This window comes from Thermobia domestica, chromosome 3, assembly GCF_964235325.1.
Source record: "Thermobia domestica chromosome 3, izTheDome1.hap1.1, whole genome shotgun sequence".
Taxonomy (NCBI): Eukaryota; Metazoa; Arthropoda; class Insecta; order Zygentoma; family Lepismatidae; genus Thermobia; species Thermobia domestica.
Window position 1 is genome coordinate 268,049,212 of NC_137456.1, and position 19,863 is coordinate 268,069,074.

The following is a 19,863-nucleotide window of genomic DNA, read 5'->3' on the forward strand; positions in this document are numbered from 1 at the left end:
TATAGAAACAAATAATAAGAGCATCATGAAGATGCTGGTGAAGATGATTTAAATAAATAAAGCCAGAATAGTGTATATTTATATTTTTATTTAACTACTAAGTGTAAATTATAACTACATAATGTTAGCTTGTTCTTATAATTTTAAGGTTTTCTTCCCACAAAATCTCATTTACACACGTAATGTTTCTGGGTGTTCCACTGCTACTACTTGCATGTGGCCACGCTGTGTATATATGTTGGGGTGTCTTATGTGATGTTACGAGTTTCAGACAGCAAATTAGAGTCTTTACAATCATCGCGTGCCAGCCTTCAAAGCGGCTGTATTGGATTTATTATTTTTAATATAGGAAAAGGATTGCCAACAATTGTTTCTTGAATTCGGTGTCTAAACTTCAATCCATTTCGTATATTTAAAAAAAAATGGATCCAATACAGCCGCTTTCAAAACTGGCAGGGGACGATTATGAACATACTGATATGCAGTTTGAATCTCGTAAGTCACATAAGACACAACAACATATATGCACGGCGTGGCCACATACCAGTAGTACCAGTGAAACACCCAGAAACATTCTGTGTATAAATAAGATTTTGAGTAAAAAAGTGCTTAAAATTATGAGAGCGAGCTTATATTATGTAGGTATAATTTACAATGTTTATTATTATTATTATTATTATTGTTATTATTATTATTATTATTATTATTATTATGTACCGCCCAATAAAGAAAATGCGTTACCATACATCATGTCGGGCTACACGAATAAAAGAATGTGTGGTTTGAAATTAGCTACAACGAGAAGAATTGAAAGGAGACAAAGTGAAGGATAAACATGCAAATGCAATATCAATGCCAGTGTCTTAGCAACCACGGTGTTTGGGAGGAGGAGGAGCAGATATGAAGGAAGCGTCTTTCCGTTCCCTTTTATTCAAATAATTTCAAACCACACTTGCGTTCATTCAGTGTTGTCCAACAGTGGCAGGGTTGTAATTTTCGTTACTGTTGGGCGGTATAATAATATAAAAACAAAACTTGCTGCATTTTAAAAATTTCATTCTGTATCTTACCTTGTTTTCGAATCTGCAATAGTAACCGAGTTCGCCTATGGGCTTTGGGTTCTATCATGTCCAGAAAATATTCTGTAAATATTTTGTCATGTACAGAAAACATTCCCTAATTGTTTTATCATGCACAGAAACTCTTCTCTAAATATTTTCTGCGATGTACAAAAATATTCACTAAATATATTTTGTCATGTAAAGAAAATTTTTTGGCCTATGTAGGAAAATATTGTCTGCGTTATTGGTTAATAATTTTAAAATATTCCATGAGAAACATTTTAAAAACCATTCCGTTAACATTGTATAAAGCATTTCAAACACCTTTCAGTAATGTTTGGAAATCGCAGAGGAAACATTTTTTGGTAAACTTTTCTAACGGCGTATAAAATATTTCTGAGTGTATTCAGAGAATATTTTTAGTATTATGTGGAAAATGTTTGCAACAACATATGGAATATATTTCCTTAAGGGAAGTAGGATACGTTTTCTGAAGGAAAATGATGGCACGTTTTAGAAACATTTTGAAAATATTTCATTGTTGTGTGGGCTGAAGTCTATGAGTCCTACCTAGATTATTGAAACACCAAATATTCAGACATTTTGACCTTTAAATTTCGGTCAAATCCGACAACTGTTATTATTGCCAATATACTACGTACGACGTAGAAAATTTCTCATTTAGTGTCCAATTATCCTAAGGTATAATATTTATTTTTCTTCGACCTTCATTGTAGCAAACTCAGTGTTGACCAGTGCAATTTAAGACCTCGTTATATTACTAATTACACTTGAGTACGCTCATCCCCTAAGGTTTAGTTATTTGTTTGGTTTTAGTGACTAATTCATATCGAAATGTATAAAGATATAATCTTAATAATGAGGAAATTTAACTTTAGTTTGTACCAAATGCTAATGGTATTCTAAATTTCGGAAAGACTTTTTGAAGGAAATCAATATTGGTTTCATGGTTTAAACCGATTTAATTTTCGAAATTTTCTCTCAACTTTAAGATTTAAACTGTACATTAAATGTACTTACTTTTTACTTCACTTTTAGGTGCATAACGAATAGAATCTATTGCTTGAATGATCGAATATGCAGATGCCAATATACTAAGAGAAATGATCTGCAAAGATATTAGAAGTCTATTAATAAGTATATCATATAGAACTAATTTGATAAAATCAGTGAACTACAATGTACATTTCGTTAATCGTGTGTTGCGTATAGAAATAAATTACACGATGCCCTATGTATAAATTTGTAATAAACCTATGGCCATTAACATGGAACACCTAGAAGAAGAGGTGCTAGTTGTACGAAATGTGGTAGAATAAACCCTCAATTTCGAAGTATTATAGCATACCCGTGTGTAGGCATTTTATGCCCTAATCTCAAGAAAGTATTCCACTCTTCTCGCTTAATAATCTGTACTCAGTTATGTTAATTCCTTTCATTAGCTGAACATGCTAAATTTCACTCATTTGAACAACCAGCAACGGGTCGTGGTTTACTTAACCAATTACGTCGATTTGGTTCGCAGCAAATAAACAGCAGAATATGCCCGTTTTTGCGCTGGGAACGTAGTATGCAGAAAAGTATGTTGCAAAAATTAAATGAAATCTTTGAGTTTGAAATCCCACGATTACATCTTTTAGGCGAAGTCTAAGGAATACAATGATGAAAGAAAGTTAATAATGATGGAAAAATTGGTGGATTGAGTAACTGGCAGAAAACATCAGTACCCGAGCAAACCCAAATGAATGATTGTGTCATCACAAACTTACTTATCTCGGAATTGAAGCATGAACAACATGCATCAGATGTATGCAAACTGAGCCAGTGTGCTTTCCAATAGTGATTGCACTGTAATTCAAATACTATATATACTACAATCGCCCTTAAATTTCTCTTACGTGAAAAACATTTTTCCGCATATCATAACTATTTTTTTATTTTATTTATTCCCGCTCTGCCTCCTAAATTATGCGAACCAAGCCTGAATTTATATTTAAGGCTTTATGCGCAGTGTTGTAAAGTTGCGACATGCCGGCAGAAAATTCTGATGAAACACATCAAGAATCACTCAACTACGATTTTGGTTTCTTTAACATTGTTTAAAAATGGTACATGTAACAAGGGAAAAAAGACAGAAAAAGCATACAGAAATTATTTAAAAAATATCTTTAAATACCAAGAAATCAGTTTGTGTGTTATTTGTTTGTTTGCCTTTAGTCTTTTAAAAGCAAAGAATGAAACGAGCGTTAAGATTTGGATTTTATTGAAAGAAGGTGAGAATTCCTTTGCCTTTAAGCTGTTAGGTCAAGGTCACGCGCGCCCCTTCCTTCGTCTAGCCCCTCACCTTAGGGTTCGTGCTTCCTGCTGCACTGAGGCTCGGTACCTTTCTGGTTTAGTGGTAAAGGTGGGAGGATAGAATGGTCTTGAGGAAATGTACGTTCTTACAGTGAATGTTAATATCGTTCCGATTGAGAAATTGATTAATAGATCTCCTTGTTCGAAATTGATTTCTTGATTTCTTAGTTTGTGAATACGTGTAATCATAATGAAGAAAGTAAGAATATGCAACGTTGTGAGGAATTTCTAGTAACTTGTGATGAGGAAGTTATTGGGAAGAATGAAATTTGTGATCAACTTAGTTTCTTGCGTGGTTTCCGTTATTGAACATTTTCGATTTGAAAGAAATTGTATTGCTAACCTTGATTGGAACGGATGCCCTATATGTGTAGTTACTTGAATATTTACAGCAGGCAGGTCATTTTCTTGCTTAATATATTTAATTGGCGAAGTTTAAGAGTGAGTTTCTTGTCGAAGTTAGTGTCCCTCTGAACAAATTAGTTAATACTCTCGTCTTCTGAAAATACCTCTTGCTGAACCACTGTCTATTCTTGCTTTAACGACATAAGACGTAATTGCAACCCAGATTGAAGTAAATTTGGAAAGGTGATTTTTGCTGACAATTAAAGATGAGTGATTCTTTAAAATTTTTGAGTAGTGTCCATTGTGCGTGTTGTTAAGTATTAGTGTGATCTTTTTTGACTTCAATTGCTTTCTTCAGGTTATGACAGGAGTATTGCTTCTGTTTTAAACTTCATTGATACTAGATCATTACAACAGTTAAGTGAAATTGGAGTTTATTATTGTTATTCCTCTCAGCTAAAGAACATTTTTTGTAAATTTATAATAAAGAGTATTTATTTTTTTAAAAAAATGGTGTTTTTAATTGTCATTATTATTGATGTTATTTTTGTGAATATGCTTGGTAATTTGATTTATTTTTTAAAAATCGGATTATCAATAGACAGAAAACACTTCAACGACAGATTGGCTCTTCCCACGAAAGCTACCTCTGAACCAAAATTGGATTCTTTTATTAATATTATTTTTCTTTTTGATTTAGCTACGGATGGGACCGTTACAAGTTGCAAACACATCCACTTCATTTTTGTTAATTTGTACAGTAAAAGTATTTTCAAAAGTTTATGTTCATTTACTAAAATGCATGATAGTTTTCGTGAAGATTTCCTGGTATTAAAATTTAATCACAGTGACTGTTGGAAAACTTATTTATCTTATTAATTATATTATTATATCTTATTAATTATAAATTTTGCTTTGGTTCATAATTGCTCGATCCATTTCTATTTGTTCCTGATTAACCCTTTCACTGTGGAAGGCGACGGAAAAACATTTCCCTAACCTGCGAATGTCGATTATAGTCGACGTGTTAAAATTTGTCTGTATCTTGGGTTTGTCGATTGTAGTCGCCAAAGGTTTTCTGTGTGATTTCTATTGTTTATCGAAAACAATAGAACACAAACAATAATGAACGGTACCACTTTGGCGACTACTCTCGACAAAGCCAAGATAAGGACAAACAAATTTTAACACGTCGACTATAGTCGACATTCGCATGTTAAGGAAATTTGGTTCTGTCGACAAAAGTCGTCTTCCTCTGTGAAAGGGTGAAGGTTTTTTTTTATTTTCCGTACTTACATGGTTGTGGTACTGTTATGTATAAAAGTTTTTATGTTGTTAAATAATGTTGTATTTTTTTTTACTTTTGACAGTAAATATGAGTCTACAAAATGAATATGGGACAATCAATACCCCTAATGACAATACTGAGCTAGTTACCTTAGACAGAACGGGATATTTAGATAATAGTTCACATTCTTGTTTTGGTAAAAAAAATAAAAATAAGCATGTCACTAACTCCCCCAACTCTAGTTACTTTTCAGCTAAGACGTTCTTTAATTGAAAGTGATTTTCTATAGTAACTCTTCTTGCATTCAGATAGTTAAAATTTTAGTCGACATGCTAGTCATTTTGATGACTCTTTCTGGGAACAAAGAGAGGTTACCTTCAATGAACCCGTTGTTAATTTCGAACCAAATGAGAATATAGTTTCTTCTAGTGGAAATGTAGCTACTGGAGCGCAGAATGGGTGTGGTTCCAGATTTATTAACCTTCGTTATTATTATGAGGGTATCACAAGTTACGAACTCCTCTCCTAACACTGGTTTCAATCTTAGAGTAATTTCACGTGAGACTTGTGGAAATTTTCCAAATCCACTAGGAACAAGGTTTACAAATGTGAGTAGTAATCAGAAATGCTATCCTTTGAACATAGCTTGTTAAGGTAGACCTTTAATAGAATTAATGAATCATTCGAAGTTACATTCAAGTATGTGAAAGCGACTGACGGTAGGAACAGTCTGTTGGGCTTTGAATTGTTATGCAAAATAGAGGAAACTCTGATTGGCACTAGTGACTTGTTAGTCATAGTTTTAACTGTGATTATAGGTAAATGTGAAATTAGCCTGCTTAGAAAAGAATATTCTTGGCTGTAAACCATCATGTGACCTGGACTGAGTTAAAAATTAAAACGCTGTTTAGCTTCCTCTTTCTCTAGTAATTATGATCCGCTTTATAAAGTAATAGCTGAACTCGGAAAATAGATAACTACAAAGCTATGACATAATAAATTATTCAGATATTTTAAAATGTCTATGTTAGATATATACTACTGAGGACAAATAGTTCACTCCCATATTTTTCTGGATACGGTTTTGTGATTCAATAATTGGTTTCTCTATTTAATTAAGAAAATATCTCTAGAGTCTGAGCTTAAATTCCTCATTATTTTATACTACTATTAAATTGTATATAAAATCCGGTTAAGCAGCAATGATACATGAGATATGAACATAAGTTTAACGTGAATCGAAACCACATTGTCTCTCATGGCAATCAAACCCAGATCTCTCGCACCAAACCCGAATACAGTAATTACATAGATAGGAAGAAGCTCACAATTAAATATCTTACACTATACATTTTAAAGTATAAAATGATTTCTTAGTTATGGTAAGTATGTAATTCGTATTGTTAAAATATTTACTCTAAATCGCTACTAGTAAGAGAATAGATACTAACCAAATTCACTATCCCAATAATAAGACACGCAGTCTTCAGTGACAAGCACAAGACATTTTTCAGCCTCTGTGGCCTGCTGATGCGTCTCATGTCTGAAAACGAAATACAAATTTTAAAGAAAATAAGAGAAAATAGAAAAAAAAATTGGATTCAGAAATAGTTGCAAAGAACTCTAGATTTAATTATGAATAGAAGACGAATGCCCCTTAAACTACAGGAGACAGTTATTAAATCAAGAGAGTGATAGTGGATGAATTTGTGGAATAAGAAAATGGAAACAAACGGAGTACAACAAGAAAACCCACTAACATGAATCCATGAACACGAAGTTGTCCAATACAAAATTGTTTGGCCACGGATTAAACCAGGGACCACGCACACCAGATGCAAGTACTTACCACAGAGCCACTGTGCCCTTCTTGAAGTTAATATTCATTTATTCATTGGAGGTTCGTAATTGATTATACACTAAAATATGAAATCGTCCCTGGAAGAAAAGGCCTATTTAAAAATATTTTTTTTCTACTTGATAAAGACCAACAATACTTTCGATGAATTACATTCAGGGAGGGGACTACTAAGGGAAGAATCATCAGAGGAGAAAATAGTAACTTTCATTTCACCATGAGAATCTGGAACGTACAAAATCTACCTATTGAGGGAAAACTTGAAAATTTTAATGTGGAAATTCACAAATGTAAAGTGGATATTGTGGGATTGAGATCGCCAGGAAAAGATGAAACAGTGTCGGGATATTACAGAATATACTATTCGGGTGGCTATAAAGCCGAGAATGCTGTCGCGAAAGCAATGAAGAACGGAATAGCGAGATTTGTAACCAAACTGGAATGCTGCAGTGACCACTTAATGTTTGTAAAACTACATGCAAAACCAGTTGATATTGTGATGTTACAAGTGTATATTCCAACAACCGATCATTATGATAGTGTAGTAGAAGTAGTGTATGCTCAGAGTAGTGACATATTGCATAAGAAAGGAAGAGGTAAGGTCAGCGGCATAGTAATGGGAAACTTCAACAGAGTAGAAGAAGGAGAAGCTGCGAATAAGTTAGTGGGATCATTTGGACTAGGTAGAAGAAACGAACGAGGTCAAATGCTTATCTATTTCTGTAGGCAAAATGATCTGGTGGTGATGAACACGTGGTTTAAGAAAAGAAAGAAAACAAACTGTAATCGTGGAAAAGTGCAGGCAACAAAAAAACGCTACCAAATCGATTACATTCTTGTGAAGCAACGTTTCAGGAATGGTGTCCGAGACGTGAAGACATTGCCAGGACCGGGCATTGATTCGGATCAGAATCTCCTGGTGGCGGAAGTGCAAACCTGCTTGAAGTCTATGAAGAAAAATGGAAGGATAAATCGAAAATGGAACTTAGAGCGACTAAGAAGAAATATCGACGATGACACGAAAGAGGAGATTGAAGGAAACTTTGTGAATTGGAATATATGGTTGATAATATAGAGAATAGTTGGGAAAAAATGTTAAACAGATTCTACTTGACACAATCCATAATAATATTGGTAGGAGAGAAAGAGCACCGAGAAAACCATGGATAACAGAAGCGATACTTAAGAAGATGAAAGAACGAAGAAGGGAAAGACATGGACATCAAGGAAAACAGAAGGATGAATAATGAATTGAAAAAAGAGAAGGGCAGAGCCAAAGAAATATACATAGAGCAGATATGAGAAGAAATAATGGAACTTCAGATATGATCTGATGTATCAGAAACCACAAGAATTAGGAGGGAAAACTAACTAAAGAGACAGACGTTAGGCATTGAAGATCAATAAGGTAATGTAACCACTGACTATCAAAGAATCCTTAGAATTTGGGAGAAATACATAAAAGATCCGTATGATCAGAAGAACCTCTCCAAAGATATTGCGATCAAAGCAGACCAATAGGTGGACTATGATGAGAAACTACCCAGTATTTTGAGATGTTAAGTATTACATCCAATCAAAAACATACGAAGGAGAAAGGCAATTGCCCAAAACGACATACTAGTAGATTTCATGAAGGGACTGGGAGAAAACACAATGACAGTACTGACTTCACTTATTAACAAGATCTAATTGAGTGAAGAATTGCCACAGGATTTTCTTGATGTGACAATAATTCCATTGCCCAAGAAACAGCAAGGAAAGAAGTGCAGCGATCACAGAACCATGAGCCTGATTTCCCACAACGGAAAGATCATTGCACCCATACTGAACTTGCGGCCGGAAAGTACGATAGATGAGAGGATAGAAGAAGATCAATTTGGACTTCGGAAAGGAAAAGGCACCAGAGATGCTATTGGATTGATGAGAATTATATCAGAAAGAATTGTTGTTGTAAATAAGAGTTGTCTTTGTGCTTCTTCGACTGGCGAAAAGCTTTCGACCGAGTCAATTGGACGAAATTTTTGAAGATACTTAAAGAAATCGTAATCAACTGGAGGGATCGATAACTCATTCAAAACCTGTACATAGGGCAACAAGTGAAATTGCTCTCGAATAAAGGAAAAACAATTGTATGGAGATTGGAAGACGAGTCAGACAAGGATGCAGTTTGTCGCCCCAATTATTCAATATTTAGAGTGAATGTTTATTTAAGATTTCAAGATTGGAGGGCAGATCATTAACACGATCAGGTACATGATACGGTTATAATAGGTAAAACCGTAGGAGGGTGCAGCAGATGATTGGCAGAATAATTTACATTGGAAAACTGTTTATATTAGAAATTAGCATCGTAAAGTCGAAAGTCATGAGAATATCCCGTTGAAACAATGCCTTACGGATCCCAGTAAAACGACGAGAACTTTAAGAGGTTTATAACTTCATGTATCTGTGAAGTATTTTGACGAGAGACGCTTACTGCATCAAAGAGATCAGGTCAATAATTGCAATAAATAAAGGAAAATTAAAAAGACCACTCTTAACTAGCAGGCTCAATGTTGGACATAAGAAATTGGTCAAGCGCTATATATGGAGCATTGGAGTGTATTGTTCAGAGACTTGGACATTACGGAAGATAGGGAAGAAATATTTAGAGAGCTTTCAAATGTGGTGTTGTATGAAGATGGGGAATATAATATGGACAGAGAGAGCAACAAACGAAGATGGTTTAAAACGGATAGAAGAAAAGAGGTCTTTCGTAGAAATGACAAATGGATTGGACACATCTTGCGAAGAAATTTTCCTCTTCACACCGCCATGAAAGGAAAGATGGAAGGATAGCGAGAAATAGGACGAAGAAGGACACAGCTGATCGATGATTTGAAAGATAGGACAAAATATTATGAGTTAAAAGAGGAAGATGAAGATCGACAAAAGTGGAAGAAATATTGAAATTAAGATCTAAAATGAAAAAAAAATCCTCATTAATCCAAAGATCTGCCGAAGGCCGAAATACTTAATAATAATAATAATAATAATAATAATAATAATAATAATAATAATAATAATAATAATAATAATAATAATAATAATAATAATAATAATAAAGTTCTTTTCACTTCGCAATCAACGAGTGAGTTGCAGACTCTGAGAGAAATAAAGCATAGACCTAAAACTAATCGACTTTAGGAGGACGTACAACTACAGTAAATATAGACGCTGCATCGAGTTCTTGATTCATACATAGTATTGTGTCATTCGGAAGTGATTCCTCTAAGTTATCAACCGTCTCGTGACAGTCTTAGCTCGTTGTATTTTTGTTTACCCCCGAATTAAAATAAATTTAATTGTTAGAAAAACGTTTTTAAACAATGATGTTGTCATGGATGTTGTGAGAATGAGCTTCCCAAGATAAGGAAAAATCTGTTCGTTTACATTGGTTAACAATGTTTTCGAAAGTGTATTGTACTGATGGGGTAATATTCATTTAATAAACTGCTATTCCTATTATCCCTTCGACACGTTTTCTTTCTTGGATTGAAATTTTCCAAATAGCCTCATAAGTAATATGACTCATCTTGTGAACTCTAAACCGGAAACGAAACGAAATGATAATAGAATACCGAGGAGCGAATAAGGTTCATTTGCTGTGCTCATCATACTTATTATCATATCAAAAAAGATAAATTTTCTATTACCCCGTTTTCGACAAAATCGAGTTTCAAATTTGATGAAGAATAGATACAAAATGAATATCTCATTAAAAGTAATAAAACGAAATTGGGATAAGTAATTTGATGACGACACTCTGCACGAACCAAAAATCTGCTGGCTCTACCTTCGGACGGTAGTTTAACTAACCTCTGTATTGGACATACTAGCCGTATTAACTTGCAGGAATCCTTCCTTTTTTTGAGAGCGTCAGTGTTTTTGATGTTGCGATTGTGGGACAGTTTACGAAAGTTGATCAGTAATCGTGTTTGAGGTATGATCTGCCATTAAATTTTGAGTAGGGCTTCGCGAATTTACTGCTATGACTTATAATAGTTGTAAATATTGTACGAAAAACATTCTCTATCCAGATCACAAGTGATTAATGGCACAAATCTGTTTAGAAACCTCAAAACAAGCCTAGGTGTGGGTAGGACTTTAACATAAAAATTTGTTGTACATGTATAAGGATTTAAGTATTTTGTGACACAAGATGGTTGAATGATTGTAAGGATATTAAATAGTATTCTAAATTTGAACGCGTTGCCGTTCGTCAAACTTTAACAGAGGATTTGGATATAAAAGAAGTGTGCTTCAAAATTGTTTTAGAACACCATGTCATAAGTCAGTCTTCAACAGTGATCTGTTAACAGAAGAAATATATTCCGGTTCCTCAGTTCCCTGTTTTATGCCTATGAGTTCATCTCACCATTTTGTAATCACTTGGTCATTAACCAGTAAAAAGGAATATAATTTTGCTGTTAAGTAATAAAATACATCTTTACAAAAAATCGCCTTTCGAGGAACAAACTGAACAAGTGAACGGTTCATAAGACACAGGTGTATTTGTACACCAATCTTATATTTGGGGGGTGGATAAATTATTTATTGTCAAATCAATAATTGGTAATTTGTCTTAAAATTGGGTGATATTCCATTCTTCGGGTAAATCATTGCCAAATGATTAGAATGATTAGTATGATCACGTGGTTACTTACTGACCTATGATGGGATTATGGGTCCAGAGCATTCGTACATGGATTCGTTCCTCTTAAACTTTGTAGAATAATTTGGGAATTGTCAAAATGAAATTACATCATTGGTCTTGAATATTCTTGCCTATGGGCCAAAAGATAAACGTAAGCAATACGTTGTATCACGTTATTGACCTTGATGAAGTAGTATGCAGTGATTCATTTCCTTTTCCAAATTTTTGTGGTACTTCTTAAATTTCGGAGTTATCAAATAACACTTCTAAGCAAAACTTGGTTCTGCTAAGGTAAACAATTGACAAGGTTATTGACCTCATTGAGAACTAACTACAACATATAATTATATGGTTAATTCTAAGACTTAGGTTATCGAGAAAGGTACGTAGGATTATTCTTTAAATTTGGGAATTGTGATAAACAAATTTTTAGTATGAGGCGCGAAGTTTGAATGTTCAATACCTGGTTAATATGAAACAATATTTTGAACTTTAGTCACAGCTCATAGTCTAAGATCATTGGTGGTGATTTATTTTACCTTGAGCTTTAGAAATATGATAGGTAACCTTATTAATTCTTATTAATCATAGTTTAAGGGCAATACATTCTACAACACTTTGAAATTTAGTCACAAGATGATGTAATCTGATCACCTGCAAAGTTATTGTTGATGTAATTTGATTGTTGAGCACTATCTTTCGTGCAATCTGATTGATTGACGATTTTCAAATCTTTGCTGAAATCCGTTTTAAGTTTTGTTTAAAATTCATCGATTATTTCTTAAAAATCTTGGTTTGACCATTTTCCTTCAACAGTTTCCACTCACTAATAAATATTATCAAAACCGTTTATTCGTTAATCGAAAAGTTGAAACCCGGATAAAGTTCGACAGTTCACTGTGAAACGTGATTTTTTTTACTTTGACAATTTTTTAAAAAAAGATTTAGTTTTATAAATTTTCTTTGACAAACTTTTTTGAAAATTTTTTGCTTGAAATTTTTTGTTCGAAAATTTTGTTGGAAATTTCTTCGTTTGAATTTTTTGCTTTAAAAAAACTTTGTTTGATTTTTTTCGTTTGATATTTTTCCTTTCGACTTTTTTGTTTCAAAATTTTGTTTGAAATTTTTGGTTTCAAAATTGTGTTTGAACTTTTCGTTTGAATATTTTTATTTGAAATTTTTGTGAGGTTGCCTTAATTGGTAAAGAACCGTTTCGTAAGAGTTTAGAACAGAAGCTTCTGACAACAATGTTTATCATGATGAAATAGTACACGTCAGAACATGGTAATACAACTTCATAAGTTTTGCATCATGTATAGATATCGTTCGAGGTAGTAATCATGATAACGTCATCATAGCTGCTTGTCTGCAGTTTCTAAACACATGTGATGTGTTGAAATCAATTACCAAGATTACCGATTTACAAGAGAATTAACCTTATAGAATTTTAGCTAGCCAAACGATTCTTACAAAGTTTGCGTTAAAAATCGTAGTGAAGCTTTAAAATGTTAAGTATATTATTTTACCTGCAAGATATTTACCCATTCAGTCATCAAAACAATTAGAATTGTTACGTTTCATAAACTCTGCATCTGTATCTTTACGGTGCAAAAGACTCGTTGGACAGAGCCATCAATTTGAATTTAGTACACAGCCTAATCTGTGAATTTGGTTTGGTCAGAATAACGTCAGTAATTGTGATGAAAACATGAAATCAAACGTTAAAACATTTGATATCAGCCATAGCTGTATGATGAAATCGTCAATCACACAATTCAATCTTTGAATTTGATTTTGCTTAGCATGACGTCAGCAATTGCTATATCACTTGTGATGAAATCATCAATGCAAATCTCAGCAAATTTTGTGTTAGCCTGTAGGCAATAACCAATGAAATTATTCAAACAAGTGCGTTTATGAAGAGAGATGTGTACTTCTAACGATTGAGAATTCATCTTCGCTAGCTATTAACTGATAAATATATTTAAGAAAAAAATATGTGATGTTTGGTGTCAGTGATACAACCTTTCATCCTGTTATTCGATTGGGTAAAGCAGAACAATTTGGTGTACAACTGACGTTTGAAGAATGGCAAATATTATGTACACGAATTGACTAAACGAATGATTATTTTCATGATGTGCTAAATGTGACCAGTCAAATCATTAAGTAGTGTTGCGTAGTCCTCAATGAGAAGATGGTGCTGCTACGTAAAAAAGGTACATTGCATGTACCTAGCAACATGGTGTATCTAACGAAAGCAGATTAGACCAAATTCATCAATGTGCAAAACATTCAGTGGAAGTGTGCAATAAAACAAGTATATTCCTGAAAAAGTAATATTTTGAAAAATGTGTTATGCATATTGTACAACATGTATTTAAATGGTGTGATGGTTATCTAAATCGTTATTGAGTGCATACCTGTACGGATAAGCAGTTTCTTTGTAATCAAATGGACATTGAGTCTACACCAATTGAATTTGCAATAGACTTAGAAGATTTCAATTGGAATTAAAATTATATGCTAAAGACAAACCAGTGCAAGAAGTTCAAAATACCATGTATCGACAATACCTAGATCCTTTATCTGGTATGGATGTGTGTGCTTAACCCGTGCAATGTAATAAAATGATCAATTTCAATTATTTGTGGTTTTCATTTCCAGTACAATCCCATGTTCTGACGTTTAAAATTGCATCAGGATAAACATTGTTGCATGATGTTTTTGTTCTAAACAGTTATGAAACGGTTCTTTACCAATGAGTACAAACTTAGAGAAAATCAAACCAAAATTTTGAAACTAAGAAATTCTAACATTTTGAAACGAAAAAGATTAAAAAATCAAACACATTTCTTCAAACCAAAATTTCAAGCGAAAAAAATCAAACAAAATTTTGAAAAAATGAAATAAAAATTTTTAAAACTAAAATTTTCGAAAACAAAATATTCCTAACTTAAAAATGTGACATTTCATGGTCAACCGTCAAATTTTATCCGGTTTTTAACTGTTTTATTAGCAAACAAACTGTTTTGATCGTATTTATCAGTGAGTGCAAAATGTTTAACGAAAATGTTCAAAGCAAGATTTTTAAAGAGTAATCGACAAATGTTAAACAAAACAAAACTGAATGCAGCAAACATTTGAAAATCATCAACCAATCAGATTCCATGAAAGATAGTGATCAACCAATCTCAAAGATTTAAAAGTCATCAACCAATTAGATTGCATGAAAGATAGTGATCAACCAATCAAAGGCATCAACAATAACTTTGCAAGTGATCGGAATGTGAGGTGTGACTAAATTTCATTGCTGTAGCATATCAAGTATCATGTATTCCTTTAGACTATGAGTCTACAACTCTAAGATTCAGGAAGGCTGCCTATCAGATTACTAAAACAATCTAAAAAATCAACCACCACGAATGATCTTAGATTATGAGCTGTGACTAAAGTTAAAGGTATTGTTTCATATCAACCGGGTATTGAACATTCAAACTTCGCGCCTCATACTAAAACTTTCTTTATCAAAATTCCCAAATTTAAAGAATAATCCTACGTACCTCTCTCGATATACCTAAGTCTTATGATCAACCATATAATTATATGTTGTACGTACCTCTCAATTATTTCAATACCCTCCGTATATAGGTTTTAAGAAAAAAAACATCAATGTGCACAGGCCTTATAAAAGAAAATAGACCCCTAAACACATTCATAAGTTCATATAAAATAATAAAGCCCTTATTAAAGAGAATAAATTAGTTCAATAATCTTCGAGATTTAATTTTTTGCAATTTGTTTTATCCACGAATTAAACACGTTGACCAACCAAATTTATGGTGATACATATTAGGGAGATATAGTTCTATATTAGAAGTTTAGATTGCACAATATCCAAAATATAAGGTAATACATCCTCAACAAAGGGGCCAATAGCCTCCGAAATTATATATTTTGGTATTTTTTTTACCCATGAAAGGGAACGAGGTAGACCACCAAAATTTATAGTTGTACATATTGAGGTTCTATACTATTATACCAAATGTTTAAATTGGAAATTTTTTAAAAATTTAGGGGGTGGTCCAATATATCTCTCACAAATTTTAAGAATGGTGCGTCAAACTATCTATATCTTGTGTAATGGAATGAACGTCTACTATACATACCCATATAACATGATATAAAGTAATAGATCATCATCAAAGGGGTAAATTAAGACACAATCCGAGCATGTGGTACAACGTAGTGCTCACTTTACATTTGCCAAATTTTACCCATCAAAGGGAATGAGGTGGAGCACCGAAATTTATAGTGATGCATATTATGGTCACAACTATTACACCAAATGTTTAAATTGAACAATTTCCAAAATTTTAGGGATGGGCTCTTTATCCCTCCCAAAATTTTAAAGTGGTGCGTTTATATACCCATGTCTTATGAAAGTAAATGAGCCCCTGTACACTCCCATATAACCTTATAAGGTAATAAGACCTCATCGAAGGGGTTGAATTGGGCCAAAACCTCCAAAATTTGAATTTTACCAATTTTTACTCATAAAAGGAAACGAGATGGAAACCGGATACTGCTAGAGGTACATACCCATGTCCTAGGCTACCATAAAAAATAATTTGGCAATTTCTAAAATTAAGGGGTGGTAGTCCTATTTATTTATTTATTTATTTATTTATTTATTAAACAATCACCAGATACAGCTAAGAGGCCACATTACAATGGATATGCAACAACAGTAACAATGGAAAGGATATGAGAAAGTATCGGCCAGGGCCTGTTTAAAGGTATCATCCCGGCATTTGCCTCGCAGGACTGAGGGAAACCTCAGTCAGTATAGACGGCAGCGGGATTCGAACTCACGACCTCCCAAATGCGAAGCCAACGCCTTACCGCTTGAGCTACTTCCCTCGTTATGTACCCTTACAAAAATTAGGGGGTGATCCAAGTTACCCCGGCCAAAAATCTAGAGGGAGTGGTCGTAGGTACCCTTTTTTCATTAACCCTGGGCCAAGGACATTGAACTTTGACCTATGACGTCACAAATCTCGGAGCCAAAGTCCAAATTTGCCTCAAGTCAAGCTCTTACTACTAACGTTTATCAGTACTATTTATGGTTAATTAGAGTTCACCGCTTTGATCACATATTGAGAAACGATCTATATACCACGGTAAGTTTTACATCTTCCCCCACCTACTTCCCTTCTCAAAGAGAATTTATATCAGCAGGTTTTATTTGTGTATAAATGTGCTATAGGCGCGAATCCAAAGATTTATCGTGCTATGGACAATTGTTTAGAATAACTTGAGGACATTCAGTGATAGGTAGTAAGTTTTAATCGACATGATACATTTTCTTATTTATATATAAAACATTTTATTGTCGAACAATGATAAGAAATATCTTCCATCGCTACTACTTTATTATTGCGATAAAACTTAATACATATATAATGTAATTTTATTAGATAAATTATATTCTGTATCGTAGGCTACCGTGGGTGATGCAATTTTGTAAAAAAAAAAAAATACTGGGTAAATTTCTAATATAATACTCCAATTTATACTTATTTCTCACATAATGTACACATGCGCGGAAAAACTGTACCAATGTGTTCTATTCTAAAGAAAATGACGTATGAGCCTATGTATTCGGATGACTCGTGCCTAACAAGTTCCTACTTCACTGAAAGTAAATATTTTCATTTTAATAACTGCAAAAAATTAAAATGGTTAATCCCTGTATTTGTCTATCTCAGCTTCTCAACTACATCTCCAAAACCCTAGGCTCGCAAAAGCACATGACTTATTATCTGCTTGCACGAAATCAAAACAAAAATGTCTCTGACTACAAAACCATCTCAAAACGTGCTAAGTAGCACAGGAAGTGTCTTTTGTTTGAACGACTATAGTTTTAAACTGTCTTTCAATAACAGTCAGATATGTGCTAGATGCTATGTAAAAATTGTTGAGTGTCATACAAGACTAACTGGATGTGCATTGTGTTGCGTTCCATCTGGTGAAAGAGTATATCTTGTTTGATATACACTGAGGCCAATCTCACATTTGACCGCTATGACAGAGAGGTATTAGAAGGCAAAGCGATATTGTTGTTTCAGATATCTTAAAAGCTTATAAAAAAGAAAATTAATGCCAAATTATATATATTTTGTAATACTTAATTCTTTTCTGAAAAACAAAAGTTCCCTCACATGTAGCTAATAAAATATTTGTGAAAAGGGTTGTCACACTGTTCTTCACAATTCACCAGAAGATTGTGCCTCTCGTACAAGCATCATCACAGGCAATTTTTCAGAAATATAATGATCCCATAATAGATTCTCTCCCAAAGTATTTAGAATCCATTTTTCATACGTGGAGGCTTTACGCCAACTGATTTATCTGTATTACAAGACCAGATTGATTGATTGACTTTTTAAGTGTAATGGGGACTGTATCGTCGATGTCATTACTCACAGTCACAATCAACACAACTGCCGTAAATAAAAGCTTAAAACAAGCACATAAACATATAACAAAAATACTGCTGCATAAGAGAAGTAAAAAACTAATAGAATAGATAAAATAATAAATATATGAGAGCAAAATTAATATTAAAAATAACTATAATCTATATCAGTAAAAATAAGCAGTAACATGAGAAAAAATAAAGAATAAGCAACAAATATTAATTATAGTAATAATTAAGAAAATTATTACTATTATAATGAAAAAAAACTGATATCAGAAATCAGCAATTGAGGGCAGTTTTTATACGTGTGCCAATTACCGTCCACTGAGTATCAATCATGTTGTCTTCCACTAAATCTGATTTCAAACACTTGAGTGCGACTTACGAACAAGTGAAGATTTTGTTCTTCTCGAAGAGGTGATCCGCATATGTAAGTTACCAGAGATAGCTGTAACAGTACAATAGGGTAAAAAAGTACTTAATTCAGATTAGATGTCCAGACACTGATTCATTTATGTGTAACCGAAGTCAGTTTGTAACTGTATTGCATGTCTGCAACTCATCACCTTTAGATTGCCGTAAGCCAGGCAAGAGTACATTGTTAGTCAAGTAGTAGTACTGTACGGTCAAGCATAGCCTGATGGCCGTTAGAATGAGCAGATTCTAGGAATACTTTAATGTGGCATTTCTTGCCACTAACTTCATGGCATGGTGCATCGTTGTAACGGGCCAAGTGCGAAATTTTCCGTTTATGCAGTGCAACTGTGAATCTTACTATATGGAAACGTGGATGAGATTTGTAGGTCCACGATACCAGCAAGATCACCCCGAAACTTTTCTCCCGTTAAGATATTACTATAATACATCATGATACTATTGCATTAAATTTATTGTATGTTTACCTCTCTAAATCATCCTACAGAGTTAAAATGGCCAACAAGTGCCGCACATCGCCGGTGACAATAAACACTGCTATTCACAAGCATTCACGCCCTATGGTTGTTCGGAATAGCATAAGCTCAGACCGTGTCATGCGGATGAGCGAAAATAGAACTGCAGAAAGCTCTATGATATCTAGCGGTGAATGATCAGTATAAGTTTGTGATTACTGTTGATGAGGCGTAGAATTACCTTAAAGACTCTAAGAAATTTCACGCCATTACATACAAACTACGTAAAGCCAAAGAACGTCTGTCCACCAGTACGCAAGTAGTTTCAGAAAAGTACATGAATGCACTTGTTTCTCGTACAGGGTCAAATTAATCTATTAAAAACGGAGTGAAACGTCAAATATATGATACGTACTACCACACTCATGTCCTGTCTGGATTGTACTACCATGAAATTCAAGTTTTGTACAGGCGACACGTTAAGCTGACTTTACTACAGGATAGCTAGTTACTCAGTTGTTTGGCGATAACATTGCTAGAATTCTATCGCCGTATGGAATACGTAACTGGAAAATCGCAATTAACTTCTCCGTGATCTGTATTGAGAGTCCTGAATCAAAAATAATGGACTTAATATTATTTTCGACCTCCTCCATCATCGTCTGTTTCATTGTCGAGTCTCTACCTTTTCCGGTCTGTGGAAATCCTGGAAAGGGTAGTGCGATGTTATAGTCATTATCCAGCTCCAAGTCAGACTTCTGCAACGGAAACTCATTGGGGAACCGGTCAAAACCCCCACAGCCAAAACCCCCACACTCAAGAAATGTCAAAACGCCCACACAAACGGTCATAACCCCCACAC

General features: G+C 33.8%; 1 protein-coding gene across 1 annotated transcript in view; it reads right to left on the reverse strand.

The window, feature by feature from the left end:
* Positions 1–19,863, reverse strand: part of LOC145681646 (uncharacterized) — a 168,427-nt gene that overhangs the window by 131,481 nt on the left and 17,083 nt on the right. The window contains exon 2 of the mRNA XM_081753268.1: positions 6,522–6,613. The gene's annotated coding sequence lies outside the window, so the exon portion shown is untranslated. The remainder of the gene's footprint in view (positions 1–6,521; positions 6,614–19,863) is intronic.